The 13,656-nt window shown below is 36.0% G+C and overlaps 1 pseudogene; it reads right to left on the reverse strand.

The window, feature by feature from the left end:
* Positions 1–4,882: 4,882 nt before the first annotated feature.
* LOC116069166 lies at positions 4,883–7,322 on the reverse strand (annotated as a pseudogene).
* Between the last annotated feature and the right edge of the window lie 6,334 nt (positions 7,323–13,656).

Raw genomic sequence — 13,656 nt, forward strand, 5'->3', positions numbered from 1 at the left:
TTAGATGTAGTAAAAGTCCTGAATAAGAGCCTGAAGGAGCAATAAAAAGAATGGGCAAGGGGCAAGAAGATTTTTAGCACTGGAAACCAGATTTTACACCAGTCTTCATAGTTTCCTGCTATGTCTCATGGAAACATAGAAGATGATCCTGCACTTGACTGTGGTTTGGTATTATGAGAAAACAACACCAAATATTTAAAAAGCAGGTTGGCTCCAGAATTTAAACTTATTTTAAATATTTGCTCTGTAACATGGGTATCATGTGTGTCTGAAAGGGAGTTTCTCAATGGGATAAACATTTTGATCAGTAGAGAGAGTAAAGCAATTCCTTGTCCAAAGGGAAGGGGCCTGACCTACTCCCTGGAGGCCCACACAGATCAAAAGTTGTAGCAATAGAGAATTATATCTCTCTGCCTCACATTGTGCTAGGCATTAACCTTTTCCTGACCTCAAATGGATGCTCAGACTAGAATTCACAGAGTGAGAATCAAGGATCCAGAAGTTTGTACTTGGGCTGAAACATAGCCCTTTGTCCACTGGACGTCTAGGAGACTTACTGATTGGTTTCACATACATGCTGGGACGTAGTCTTCATAGCCAATGCCCCCCTCTCTGTCTCCATCTTTTTACTTTCTCTTGTTCCATTCCAAAGGAGTTTCTTTCTCCTCTTTCTCTTGGAAAAAGAAATGTTTTGTTCTTAGAGAGGAAGTAGAACAAAGGGTGGGAGGAGTAGGGAGGGAGGGGTGGAGAGAGAGAAAAGGAGAGAGATCCTTAGATCCTATAGATTTTGTCTTTTTAGAGAAGTTTGATTTAGAGATGAAAAACAGAATTCTAAGCATGATTTTTAATTTTTTAACTTATTTCTTGAGATTCCTTCATTTGAGTTTTAATTGACTGTATCTGGACAGGCTACCAACTATAACCCTAGCAATAAGGAGCACTGATTATCTACACATGGCATGATACAGCATCAGTGGTGTAGAATATTTTTCTTGGGTTACTCTTACTCCCAAAAAGAACAAAGGGTTGTATGCACACTCACTATGAACTTGTATAGATTAGATGAGGCTCGAAATGTCCCTTTTCTTCACTGACTGATTAATTTTTTTAGATCCTGACTGTAACAGATTGATGTACCGTGTCTAATGTTAGTGATGAGTTGTTGCATCTTGCTAATAATATGATAAAAATACTCTCAGTACCTGTTGAGGTTCTTTGGATTTTGGAGGCATCCTCATGTTGGTCTGCCATAGCCTCCAAAAATCTGCTAATTTTGAGGTAATTTATGTCAAAAGTAGGCTGTACAATTTGTTCAGGTTGTATGTATCTTTGTAGATCAGGCAACATGACCTGGCAGATCCAATAGGGTTGAAATTATCTGTGGCTGATCAAGTTGCTATTTTGGACTTTTAGCAAGCTCCTATGAATGAATTCAGGGACTTCTGGTGTCTTAGCAAAAACATATTATCTTTCTTAGATAATCACTGTCATTTAAAGAAACAGCAGTTGGTCTATGAATTAAACTGTGATAGAGGCATCAATTTATCTGGTCTGATTTTCCATGGACTAGTTTTTAGATAAGCAAGCCAACAACACATAAAATCTGTGTGCATACAACCTCTCTATCATCTAGACAATGAGAGAGCCCATGCAGGGCTTGAAGGCACAAGCTGGTTCCCTAGAAAAGAAGCCCAAATGCTCATGGTCGCCATTCTTGTTTTAGCACTACAACCTTCTGGAGTTTCTGTATGTTTCATTGATGAAGAAAGATCAAACTCATTGCTGATAGCACAGGGTTCTTCCCAGTACTTGGGTACCATCTCCTAGTGGAAAGCAATATCAGCAGAGATGCTGCATAGAACATCTCTAACATCAACAATGTAAAATAATCCCTAAGGAATGAGCTTTGAGCACACAGTGATTCACTTTGCGTGTAAGGAATAGTGATCATGTGGGCTGACATGCCCATCCCTAGGCCATGAACAATACTCTGATGCAGATTTTAGTCTTGCAGTACTCTAAAAGATAACCTGAGACTGGGTATTTTATAATGAACAGAACTTTTTCTCAGTTTTAAAGTCTGTAAAGTTTAATTTCAAGGATCTTTAAATGAAATAAAATGTGATTTTAAAATCTTTATATACATTACATTTTCAACAGGGATGTATTTCAGTTTGGTTAATTTTATGTACCAAATTGAGTAGGTCATGGAATACCCTAATATTAGGTTAAATACTCTCTATGTCTTATATGTCTTAAGAATTTCTGAGTCAAATTGATATCTGCATTAGCAGAGAATATAAGGCAAATTATTATCCCAGTTACTGGTGGTAGGTGGAGTTTTCATCCAAGCCGTTGAAAGTAAGAACAAATCAAAAGTACCCAGGGATGTTTCTGCTGCCTGACTCCCCAGCTCATACATACATCATCTCCTAACCTCCGGCCAGGAATCCTGGTGGCATTGATTCCTTTGGGATTGTCAAGTGAGTTTCTTCCTGACGTCTTTGTTTGGACATTGTCAATCTTTATAAACATTCCAGCTAGTTCCATAAAAAAAATCTCATTGTCCATGTCTGTTCTCTGGTGAATCCAGACTAAAGTAGTAGGAAAATAAATACCAAACATGTAATGTTTTTACAATACTTGTAATACCATCTTAATTTTTATTGTATTTTCTAAATAGGTAAGGTAGTTTAATATCTACTCTTAAGTGTGCTCATCCATATTTAATATTCTGACAGAACACGGACATCCAAAATGTCAGAGTACTTATAATCCACATGTCTTTCTTTTGTTCTAAACTCTGAACCAAGAGCTTAATGTTAATGCCTATTGTCTTCATTTGAGCAATAGTGTCCTATGTTTTAAAAATGAAGTAAATAGTCTTAAATTTTCACCAACAAATTCTGAAGCTAATATGTAAGTGAGGAAATCTATGTTTTTATTTTTCATGTTCTTAGCAATTATATTAATTTCTCTGGAGAAAATAAGCCTAAGAGAAATAAATTATGAAGTAATGGATGAAAATTTCAAAGCATGATAAAGTATATCATAATTTTTTTTAATATTGTCAAAATATTTCAGACGTGCCCATAATTACTCAGTTTAGAGACCTTAATATATGTTAGATTATTATATAGCAATTGCAAAGAATTATGCTACCAACATCCATGCCAGAATTGTTTCTGCAGTGTTTTATTTATTGTGTAATCTATATTGTTTACTTGGTGAGAAACTAGGAAAACCTTTTGCTGAGACTTTGTTACAGCTCGATCTTTGACTTGGCAATTTAAAGTGTTGTTCACCGAGATTCAAGAGGTTTCTTAAGGAACAAAATTGCTCCAGACATCGCCCATAAACTTCGTAATATACTGAGCTTCATTTCACCTAAGACCTTAGATTTCCTGGTAGCTGTTAAGCCTTTCCACTTGATAGAGAAAAGACTTTTGTGGATGACATCGCCATAGCTTTCTTTACTTTGTCCTGGAGTGGTTTGGTCGTGTTCCAAGGATTATTGATTATCTTTCCTCCTCTATATCCTCTATGTCCTCACAGGGAAAGAGCCTCCTGAAAATCGGGTTCTTTAGAGAAATTTGTCCAAAAAAGGTGTTCAATGTGTGGATGTGTTAATTTAAATGATTTCTGCTTAGTGATTATAATACTGCTATTTATTTTATTTTAATCCCTAAATAAATGTAAGTAATGAAATTTTATAAGAACAAATTAATAAAGGTTAATAACATGATGAATGTTTATAGTATCTATCCATGCTCTCTTTGTAACATGTTTGTGTTTGCCTATGAACGCAAATTTATAGGTAATTGGGGACTCATGCATCTTCATACTCTTGATTCAGTAATCTTTATTTCAGAATCTCATTGGTACTTTTAGCACACTTGAACTCCACACTTTCTATGAAACAAATGAACTTCAGGCTTTCAAGAGTCTCACATGCATATTCAGTCTCCTTGTTTAAGGGCAGTTGCTTAGCAACGATTTTTTTAAGGCCACACATGGCTGAAATGTTTAAAATTAATTTTCTGCAACTCATAAATGTCAATGACTTGCTCCGTACAGTTTTACCAAATATTCTTCCTCTCTTTTGTGGTAATATTGGCATGAATGAATGGCTTTTCTGCCATCCAAGTAGAGAGAAGTTGGGATTATAGATGTAGAGATGAACTTTACAGTAATTTCCTTGTATTGCTAGGTTGTTCCTAGCTCTTCCTATGTAGAAATGTCAACCACAAAATCTCCTGTCACCTTTTCTACCAACTCGCAAGCATGATGGCAAACAGCGAGTAGTACACAGTTTATTTTGTAGTATAAATTTGTCCTAAGATGTATAGTATTAGAAGTATGTATGTATGTTTGTATGTATAGAAAGAATTAAGAATAATTCTTAAGGGTTATAAGAGTGGGTCCGAAATTCATGCTTCAACATTTTTTACAGCAATCATGTAGATGAATGGTTGAATTATTGCTAATTTTATATTATATATATCAAGGTTAAGTTTTTCTCTTGAGATAAAATAATCTACTTATGTGTGGCAGAGAGAGAGTGACATATTTCAGTTAGAACTTCATGATTTTCTCATTGTGCCCATATGGAAATATAAGAAAATATTTGGATTTGGTGATGATCAAATTCTCTAAGGATTTTTATATATGTGTTCCAATTTCACCTGAAATCAACATGAATGATAATCAGGATATTAATAAGTACATATATAAAATTAAATGTAGATATTTATATTCTTACTTTTATTGAAAAAAATTCTTTTTTTCCACACTTAAAATGGAAACACTTTAGTTAACAGTTTAGGACAGTTAAAACTCACACAAAGACAAAAATGAGAAGTGTAAAATTCCAGCACATGAATTAATATTCTTTACTCTCATTGTCTCCTTCAACACTATCTGCCCCAACCTCCTCATAATCCTGCTCTAGGGCAGCCATGTCCTCACCGGTATCAGAGAAGTCCCCTCCTCCATGCACTCACCCACATACCAGTGTACAAGGTATGCTTGGCATATATCAGATCAAACTTGTGATCTAGGCGAGCCCAGGCCACAGCAACAACTGTGGTGTTACTCAGCATGCACACAGCTCTCTGGACCCTGGCCAGGTCACCCCCAGGTACCACAGTCGGAGACTGGTAATTAATGCCAACCTTGAAGCCAGTGGGGCATCAGTCCACAAACTGGATTGTATGCTTGGTCTTGATGATGGCAATGACAAAATTGACATCTTTGGGAATCACATCAGCACGGTACATCAGGCAGCAAGCCATGTATTTACCATGGCGAGGATCACATTTCACCATCTGGCTGGCTGACTCTAAGCAGCCACTACAGAAAGCTGCTCATGGTAGGCTTTCTCAGCAGAGATGACAGGGGCATAAGTGGCCAGAGGGAAATAGATACCAGGCTGGTCTGGAATTCTGTCAGATCAACATTCAGGGGCCCATCAAATCTGAGGGAAGCAGTGATGGAAGACACAATCTGGCTAATAAGATGATTAAAGTTAGTGTAGGTTGGACGCTCAATGTCGAGGTTTCTAAGACAGATATCATAGATAGCTTCATTGTCCACCACGAAGGCACAATCAGAGTGCTGCAGGGTGGTATTGGTGGTGAGGATGGAATTGTAGGGCTCAACCACAGTAGTGGAAACCTGGGGGGCTGGGTAAATGGAAAACTCCAAGCTTGGGCTTCTTTCCGTAATCAATAGAGAGCCGCTCCATTAGCAAGGAGGTGAACCCAGAGTCAGTCCCCTCCACCCCACAAAGCTGTGGAAAACCAAGAAGCCCTGGAGACTTGTGCACTAATCAGCCAGCTTGCGAATCCTGTCCAAGACAAGTCAGTGATCTACTTGACAATGGTGTAGAGGCCACGGGCATAGTTATTGGCAGCATCTTCCTTGCCTGTGATGAGCTGCTCAGGGTTGAAGAGCTGGCAGTAGGTGCCAGAGCGAACTTCATCAACAATTGTGGGTTCCAGGTCTACGAACGCTGCTTGGGGCACATGCTTGCCAGCTCCTGTCTCACTGAAGAAGGCGTTGAAGGAGTCATCTCCTTCCCCAAGTCTTGCCATTTGGCATCTGGGTGCCATGTTCCAGGCAGTAGAGCTCCCAGTAGGCATTGCCGATCTGGACACCAGCCTGGCCAACATGGATGCAGATGCACTCACGCATATTTAGTCCTTGAAGCGGTCCACGAAAACAAAAGAAGTGAAGAGAGTGTGATGAAGATCTCCTACTAGCAGACTACCAATGAGTCTGAGGGAGAAGCTGTGTTGAAAATAAATTCTTTCCTCACACCATGTCACCTCATTATAGTTTCTCCTCCCTCTATTCCTCCCAGTTCTTCCCCACATCTCTTCTCTGTCTCTTATTAAAAAAGAACAAGCTTCTAAGAGATAAAAACCAAACAAGACAAAATAAAATATTAGATGAAGAAAGAAAAAACAAAACAAAATCCTATCATACTGAAATTGAACATGACAACCCAACAGGAAGAAATGAGTTCCAAGGGCAGACACAAGAATCAGAGACTTATTCATTTTTACAATAAGTAATTCCCTGCCCCCAAGCCCTAAGCTAATAGCTATAATATATATGCTGAGGACCTGGTACAGACACACGTAGGCCCTATGCTTGCTGCATAACATATATTTACAGAATACTTTACTAAAACACAAACAAGTGTACCTTCTACTCTGCACCTCATGAGCCTCCCTCTAAAATGGACCATGTACTCAGTCACAAAACAAATCTCAATATCCAATACAAAATTGAAATAACCTGCTGCACCCTATCAGATTACCCTGGATTAAAACTGGATTTCAATGACAAAACAGCAGAAAGTTCTGTAAACTCACAGGAACTGATCGGCTCTCTATTGAGTCAAGACAGAAATAAAGAAATTAAAGACTTCCTAGAACTCAATCAAAATGGATGCAAAACTTACCCAAATGTATGGGATACAATGAAAGTGGTTCTAAGAGGAAAGTTCATAGCACAAGTCTTTTCTCCACATTACCTCCTCCCCTTCTCTTCAGAGAAGAGGAGCCCCACTGGGGTCCTAGCAGGACTGAGCATATCCTGTCCCACTGAGGCCCAACTAGGCAGTCAGTCCAGTTAGGGGAAAAGGATCCAATTGTAGAAAATAGAGTCAGAGACAGTCTCCATTCCAACCGTTAGGGGACCTACATGAAGACCAAGCTGCATGTCACAAAAGTTAGTTTTTCTTTTTGATTTAATATTTTCTATGACTAACGTATCCATCTCTTCTATCATATCTTTAAATGGCTGAGATTTTCCATCTCTTGTATTCTGTTGCTGAAGCTTGCCTCCGTAGATCTTTTTTCAAATTACTAAAGTTTCTTTTCCAGAATTCCCTCGTTGTTCTGGATTCTAAAAAGGATTTATTCACTTCCTCATTAAGGAACTCTATAATATTCACAAAACCGTTTTAAGGTCTTTTTCTTGTGCTCCAACTACATTGGTGTATTCAGTGCCTGCTATGTATGGTAGGAGAGCTGGGCTTTAACTACAGAGCTAGGGATGAGACTGAGGGTGTTGGATCTCAGGAGCAGTAGGAGAGATGTGTGTCTGCCTTTGGCCTACTACTTGACCTCAGAGTAGCAGTCTTTGGGTTAGCAGAGGATGCCTTGTGGTGATGGGGTCTAGGACAAAGCAAGAAGTTGTAAGGAGGGATGGTTAGAAGGAGATGTGGGACAGTCAGGCTGAGGGAAGATTTCAGCTGGTGTTTTGTTGTATGGCTGGGGACAAGACTAGCAGATTGGACCTTGGGGATGAGAGAGAGAGAGAGAGAGAGAGAGAGAGAGAGAGAGAGAGAGAGAGAGAGAGAGAGAGAGAGAGACAGAGACACAGAGACAGAGACACAGAGACAGAGACAAAAGAGAGACAGAGAGAGAAAGAAAGACAAAGGAGAGAGATGACCATAGGCAGCCTTCCTGGTTTTCCTGCAGGTGTATTCTCTAAAAATTAAGTTCACTTTTATGACACTGTTAAGTATATATACATGAATGTTTAAATAGTTAGTGTTGTATGACAATTCAAACTAGATTGATTTGAAAAGGAAAATGTAGATCACTGACTTAAAGGTCAATGGTTCATAAAGCAAAGAGCCATACTAGAACAAGGACCTGGGTTTCAAACCCCAGCACCTATGGTTCTGTTACTCCAGAACTAAGGAGGCAAAGGCAGGGTTCCAGGTACATGGTGCCTCTCAGTCTGAATGAATCCATGAACTCTAGGCTCAATAAGAGACCTTTTCTCAAAAAAATATGGTTCAGCTGCTTAAGGTAACTGGTGCTCTTGAAGAAGATTGGAGTTTGGAAGGCTCACAACTTCCTGTCATTCTAGACTCAGGGACCTTATGCCTTCCTCTAAATTTATTGGTGCCCACACATACCTACACACACACACACATGGATAGACACACACATAAACATCTGTACAAATAAAATACCATTTAAAAATTAAGGAAGAAATTGATGGAAGAAGACAGAAGACACGTGATTATCACATATGCACATACATAAATACACTTGTACATGCACAACACCCACACTCATGCACACACACATGAACACATAATAAATACATAAATATGTACATACACATATATTTATACTGTACATAAATATGTGTATATATTATACATATATACAAAAGACTTAGAATGGTCAGTTGACTATGTACAAGATTCATTTTAGATATTTCCATATCTGTAACTAGAATATAAATATTTGTTAGTATAGGAATTAAGATATAGTGAAGGCTCAAATCCATTTAAGTTGATTTGAGGGTTAAAGTATAGAATTTATAACAATACATGAATGTGTATATAAATACGTTTACTTGCAAAGAAAGGGACAAGATTAAGATATGCATTATCTCATTTATTTGGGAGAAATTAATTAACTACAGTACATTGAAACTTCAATACTTTATTGGAACTTGCTCAAATTACATTTGTGAGATCTCCAAAAATGCAGGAATAGAAACCATTTAAGTGAAGAGATTGTTTAGAAGCATATAAGTCACTAAAGGGTTCTTAAAACTCTGGGATTCAGGCAAAGGTAATCTTCACTCCCACTCTAATACACAATCTTCATCTAAAAGACAGAGTTATGGAGTTCAGATGTCTAGTATTATGGATAACAAACAAAAGCAATTGGTAGAGTAACCCCATTTTAGAGTATGAAGTATCATATTTAGGAATTGATTGACAGAGTGAACCATTCCATCTTATTACTGAAAATGACAAAATTAGTAATAAGGAAGGGTAAAAACAGGAAGGTCAACTTGTGGTGCAGATAGGAAGAGAGTCTGAGCAGATGACGTAAGTGCTGAGTGTCAAACTTAATGTTAGTAGCAATGAGATTGGCTTAATCAAAAATAATTTCATAAAAGCTATTGGATTGCATTTAAGGAATGGAGTCAAAGAAGGCCATACCTAATATAGAATCCTCTTGGTGTGTTATTGCATAAATTTCAAGACAAATCATGAACTAATGTTATACCTACTTATTTTAACAGAGATCAAAGATAATAGGTAGTAATATTCCTGGTGGAACACAATTAACTTTTAATAGAAATGCCCAATAATCAGTTTACAATGTGGGCTTACAAAAGAAAAAAAAAAACTCTACCTAAAGCAAGAAAGATGGAACTATCAGTACATAGTTCACTAGTAAATATATATGTACAGATAAAAAAATAAAAATTCAGACTTGATCAGTGAATAATAATCATATTTAAGGTATGGAGGAACAAAAACTTTAAGAGAATGAAGGATAGAGATTAGGGATATTATTTTTAAAAATTTAGCAAAGAACATGAAAAGCATGAAAACCAATTCACCCACTCCACTTTCAATCTCTCTGTTCAAAATATTTATCTTGGAGAAGGGGAGGTGGGGGAGGGACTATGTAAGAGGGGACTAAGAGGGGGGGTGCTACAATCTAGAAGTAAAGCAAATGAATAAGTTAATAAATGGAAAAATAATAACAGGAAGGAAGCCCATTCTCTCAAAAGCCAGTTGTTCTAAATTATTTTCCCTACTTTCCCAATAAGCTTTAAGAGATACAGCCAATGAAAGAGCAAGATTGATTTTTTTCATTCTTTAAACGACATATATTTGAGAATGCAAATCACCTTTATTAATTAGTGAAAATAATTAAGAACAATTAGTTTGGGAAGGCTAACATGAGAAGTTGTATTAACCAAACAAGTTGGTATTATTTCTGTTTAATGTAATTTAGTTAATGATTTATTAGTGTGGTTTATTGTTAATTTATTTTTCCTATGGCACACACATTATTTAGTAGTAATTCTATTGGTCAAAATGTGTGCTAAAGTTTGACGGTGTTCTGGCAAGGCTGAAATATGAAGGTAGACCAATTTCTAGTGGCTTGAAGATCTACCTTGATTCCAGTTTGACTCATACTTAGGGGACATTCCTATAATCATTCTGTATTTCCATCATTTTCAAACAATTCAGTCATGAATTTTATCAGAATAGACAAGCATGAAATGAATTTTCTAACATGGGTTATGCTCCCCAGCAGATCACATAGATCAGTAACATTCAAAGACACTGGCGCTTGATACTGAACTTCTTCTTTGTATTTAAGTAAGCAAATCCTTTCAACGCCTTATTCTGAAATTTCAAGGGCTATGATTGTCCTAATTTTGGAGCAATGTTTTCTCTTTAAAAAGCTAACTTTCATATTGTCCTTTTTGTTATTTGAACAATTTATTAAAGTTTTGTGATTACAGTTAGCTATTGTGCCATTTAAATTAATCTCAATAAAAATAATGATTTGCATTCATCAAGTAGTTAATATTAAGTCTGAACTAATTTTGAACTGTTTGTTTAGTATTTTATAATAGACTAAAGTATTAATTTAAATGGTATTACATTATATTACATTATTAATTTTAGAATACTAAAAAGTCAACCATAGTAAGAAGATAAATATTTGTAAATAGTTTTCATTCTGTCACATTTATAAATAATGATTAAAGGGCTTGCCTATGTTCAATGGTAACAAATAATTAGATTGTCAAATTGCATATCCTCAGAATTCCCATTTTGCTACTTCTCATATACCCATTAAATAGTCATGACTTAACTGGTTTTAAAAGACAAATGCTTTGTGTAAAAAGACTACACAAGAAATAATTTGCTTTTTATTCCTTATTTTATTTTTTTGTGATGAGTTTGAAGTTTTTAACAAACACATACATAAAATTTCTTTGAATTTTTATTTTTAATTTATTAATAATTTATTTATAGATTACATGTGACATTTTAATATGTATGTGTTGAAAATTTATTATTCCAAGCTGATGAATATGTCTATCAGTTGAGAAATGCACTTGAATGATTTTTAGTGAAAAATTTAAAATCCACTCATAATTTTGTTATTATGTGTTATCAGTCACTGTGTGTTGAGGTCATAAAAAGAGTGAGTAAATAAATCACTGGACACAATTACTTGAAGTGCCTTAAAAGTTCTACTTCTGCATGCCTTTAATCTCAACACTCAGGAGGAAGAGTCATGAAGATCTCTGTGAGCTCAAATCCAGTCTAATTTACAGAGAAAGTTCCATTTCATCCAGAGCTATTATCCATGGAGCCCCTGTCTCAACAAAAGAAATCAAAACCAAGGAAAACAAAGGAAAACAAAATTGTAAAAGAATAAAATAAAAACAAAACAAACTAGAAAAATTCTACCTCTCATTTTTTTCATACTTTTTAAACATATGATGGGACCAACTGTGGCTCTGAATCCACAGTATGAGTGGAAGAATGGGCAGAGGGAAAGTAAGGGTGAAAGATAGGGAAAGGGTCTACAAACCAATGACTTCTGAGCATGACACAACCATTAGATTCTCAAACTCAGAGCCAGTGGTGCTACCTGCACTGAAACTACACAAAATAGGCCTATTAACAGTTACTTATAGTTGCTGATGCTACCCACAACTGTTCCCACACAAGGAACACTGACCTGTTAATAATCAATTAAAAATGGGTGAGGGGCTTGTGGGACCCTAATCTTCTCTATGGACCTAGTGGCTTCTGAAAGATGATAGAAGACAAAACATCGAATTTAGTAGTATGCTCACTAATTTAAATATTGCAAAATAGGAGAGATTTACAGAGTGCACGAAATGCTCAGATCCATGAGGTCTACAAGAAACTTATTTATACTTAACTATAGGCTTAAAGTTAAAATGTCAAAGGATGGATAATGCTATGGAATGGCTAAGAGCAGAGCTAGAGAATAAACCACAAAGACAACAATTGCTAGCAAGATTCAGAGAAACTGGAGTTTTCATGCACTGTAAACAGGCATGAAAAATGGTTCAGCTACTCTGAATAAATATGTATTTACCATGAAAGCAGCAATTGCACTGTTGGCTTTCAAACAAATGAAGAAAACAAAGACTATACAAAGCTTGTGTTTCATTATTCATGACGTGTTCATTTGTAACAACCAAAGGATAAATAACCCAAACTAAATGCACCATCCTACATCCACAGTGGGCAATATTACTCAGTGGTTAAAAGTACTGCTTTATTAATACATGAAAAAAACTACAATGGTCTCAAGGACAAGAATCAGAATAAAATGAAGCCAGTCCCAGCCTCATACTGTGTGTCTCCACTTAGTCCAAGTTCCTGAAATGAGGAAGTCACAGAAATAAAAGAAATCAAGAAAAGACAAGGGAAAGGGGTGGATTTGAGGTCGAAGGAGAACTAGAAAGAGTCATCTCAGTGAAAAAACTGTTCCTGCACATAGTTATAAAAATGCTCATGGGACAGAGTAGGTCTCATGGCATAAAAATCAAACATTATGTAAAAAAAAAAAGTCAAGACTTTCAGCACTGAAATACTTTATAATTGGGCACATATTCATTCTCTGGGGAAGACCACGTGAGTTTTCTAAGACAATATGTAAATGATATAAAAATCTCAACTAAGCCTAAATATGAATCCAAAAACCAAACAGCAAAAAGTACCTGAGTATTCTAAAGGAGAGAATAAGAAAATTAAGATTTTATAATTGATTACAGCAGAATTTAATAATTCCAAATTAGACAAGCAAAGTTATGTGTACAGATGTGTATACCTAAAAGAAGTTCCTAATTGACCACAAGAATCATTATTTACTACTGATATTAGTAACAAACAATGGGAATTGAACAATTGGTTTTCATGGTCTGTAAAATAATACTAAGTATTTGGGAAAGTAGGGCTAATGCATTGCTGGTAGATTGTATTCTGTTCATGTAACAGAAAGAACAGTAATATGCAAATAATGATTAATACATAATAGGAATAAAATATTAGGTTCTTTCATAAGTCTAACTATGGTCAAAAAGTCATACCATTTTGCATTATACATTCAGTTTGAAGAAATATTTTTAACTTAACTATAATGTTATTCATAGGCACTTAACTGATTATTTTGAATAATGGAAGAGAGGTTCATGCTCATAAATTCAGAGTTCGTTTTTGCAATTTATCTTATGAGGGACCAAATTGTGTTCATTTTGCTCTGCTGAAATTATATGGTTTACAAACAAATAAAATAACATTTTCTTCCTCAGAAC

This window comes from Mastomys coucha, unplaced genomic scaffold (assembly GCF_008632895.1).
Source record: "Mastomys coucha isolate ucsf_1 unplaced genomic scaffold, UCSF_Mcou_1 pScaffold22, whole genome shotgun sequence".
NCBI lineage: Eukaryota > Metazoa > Chordata > Mammalia > Rodentia > Muridae > Mastomys > Mastomys coucha.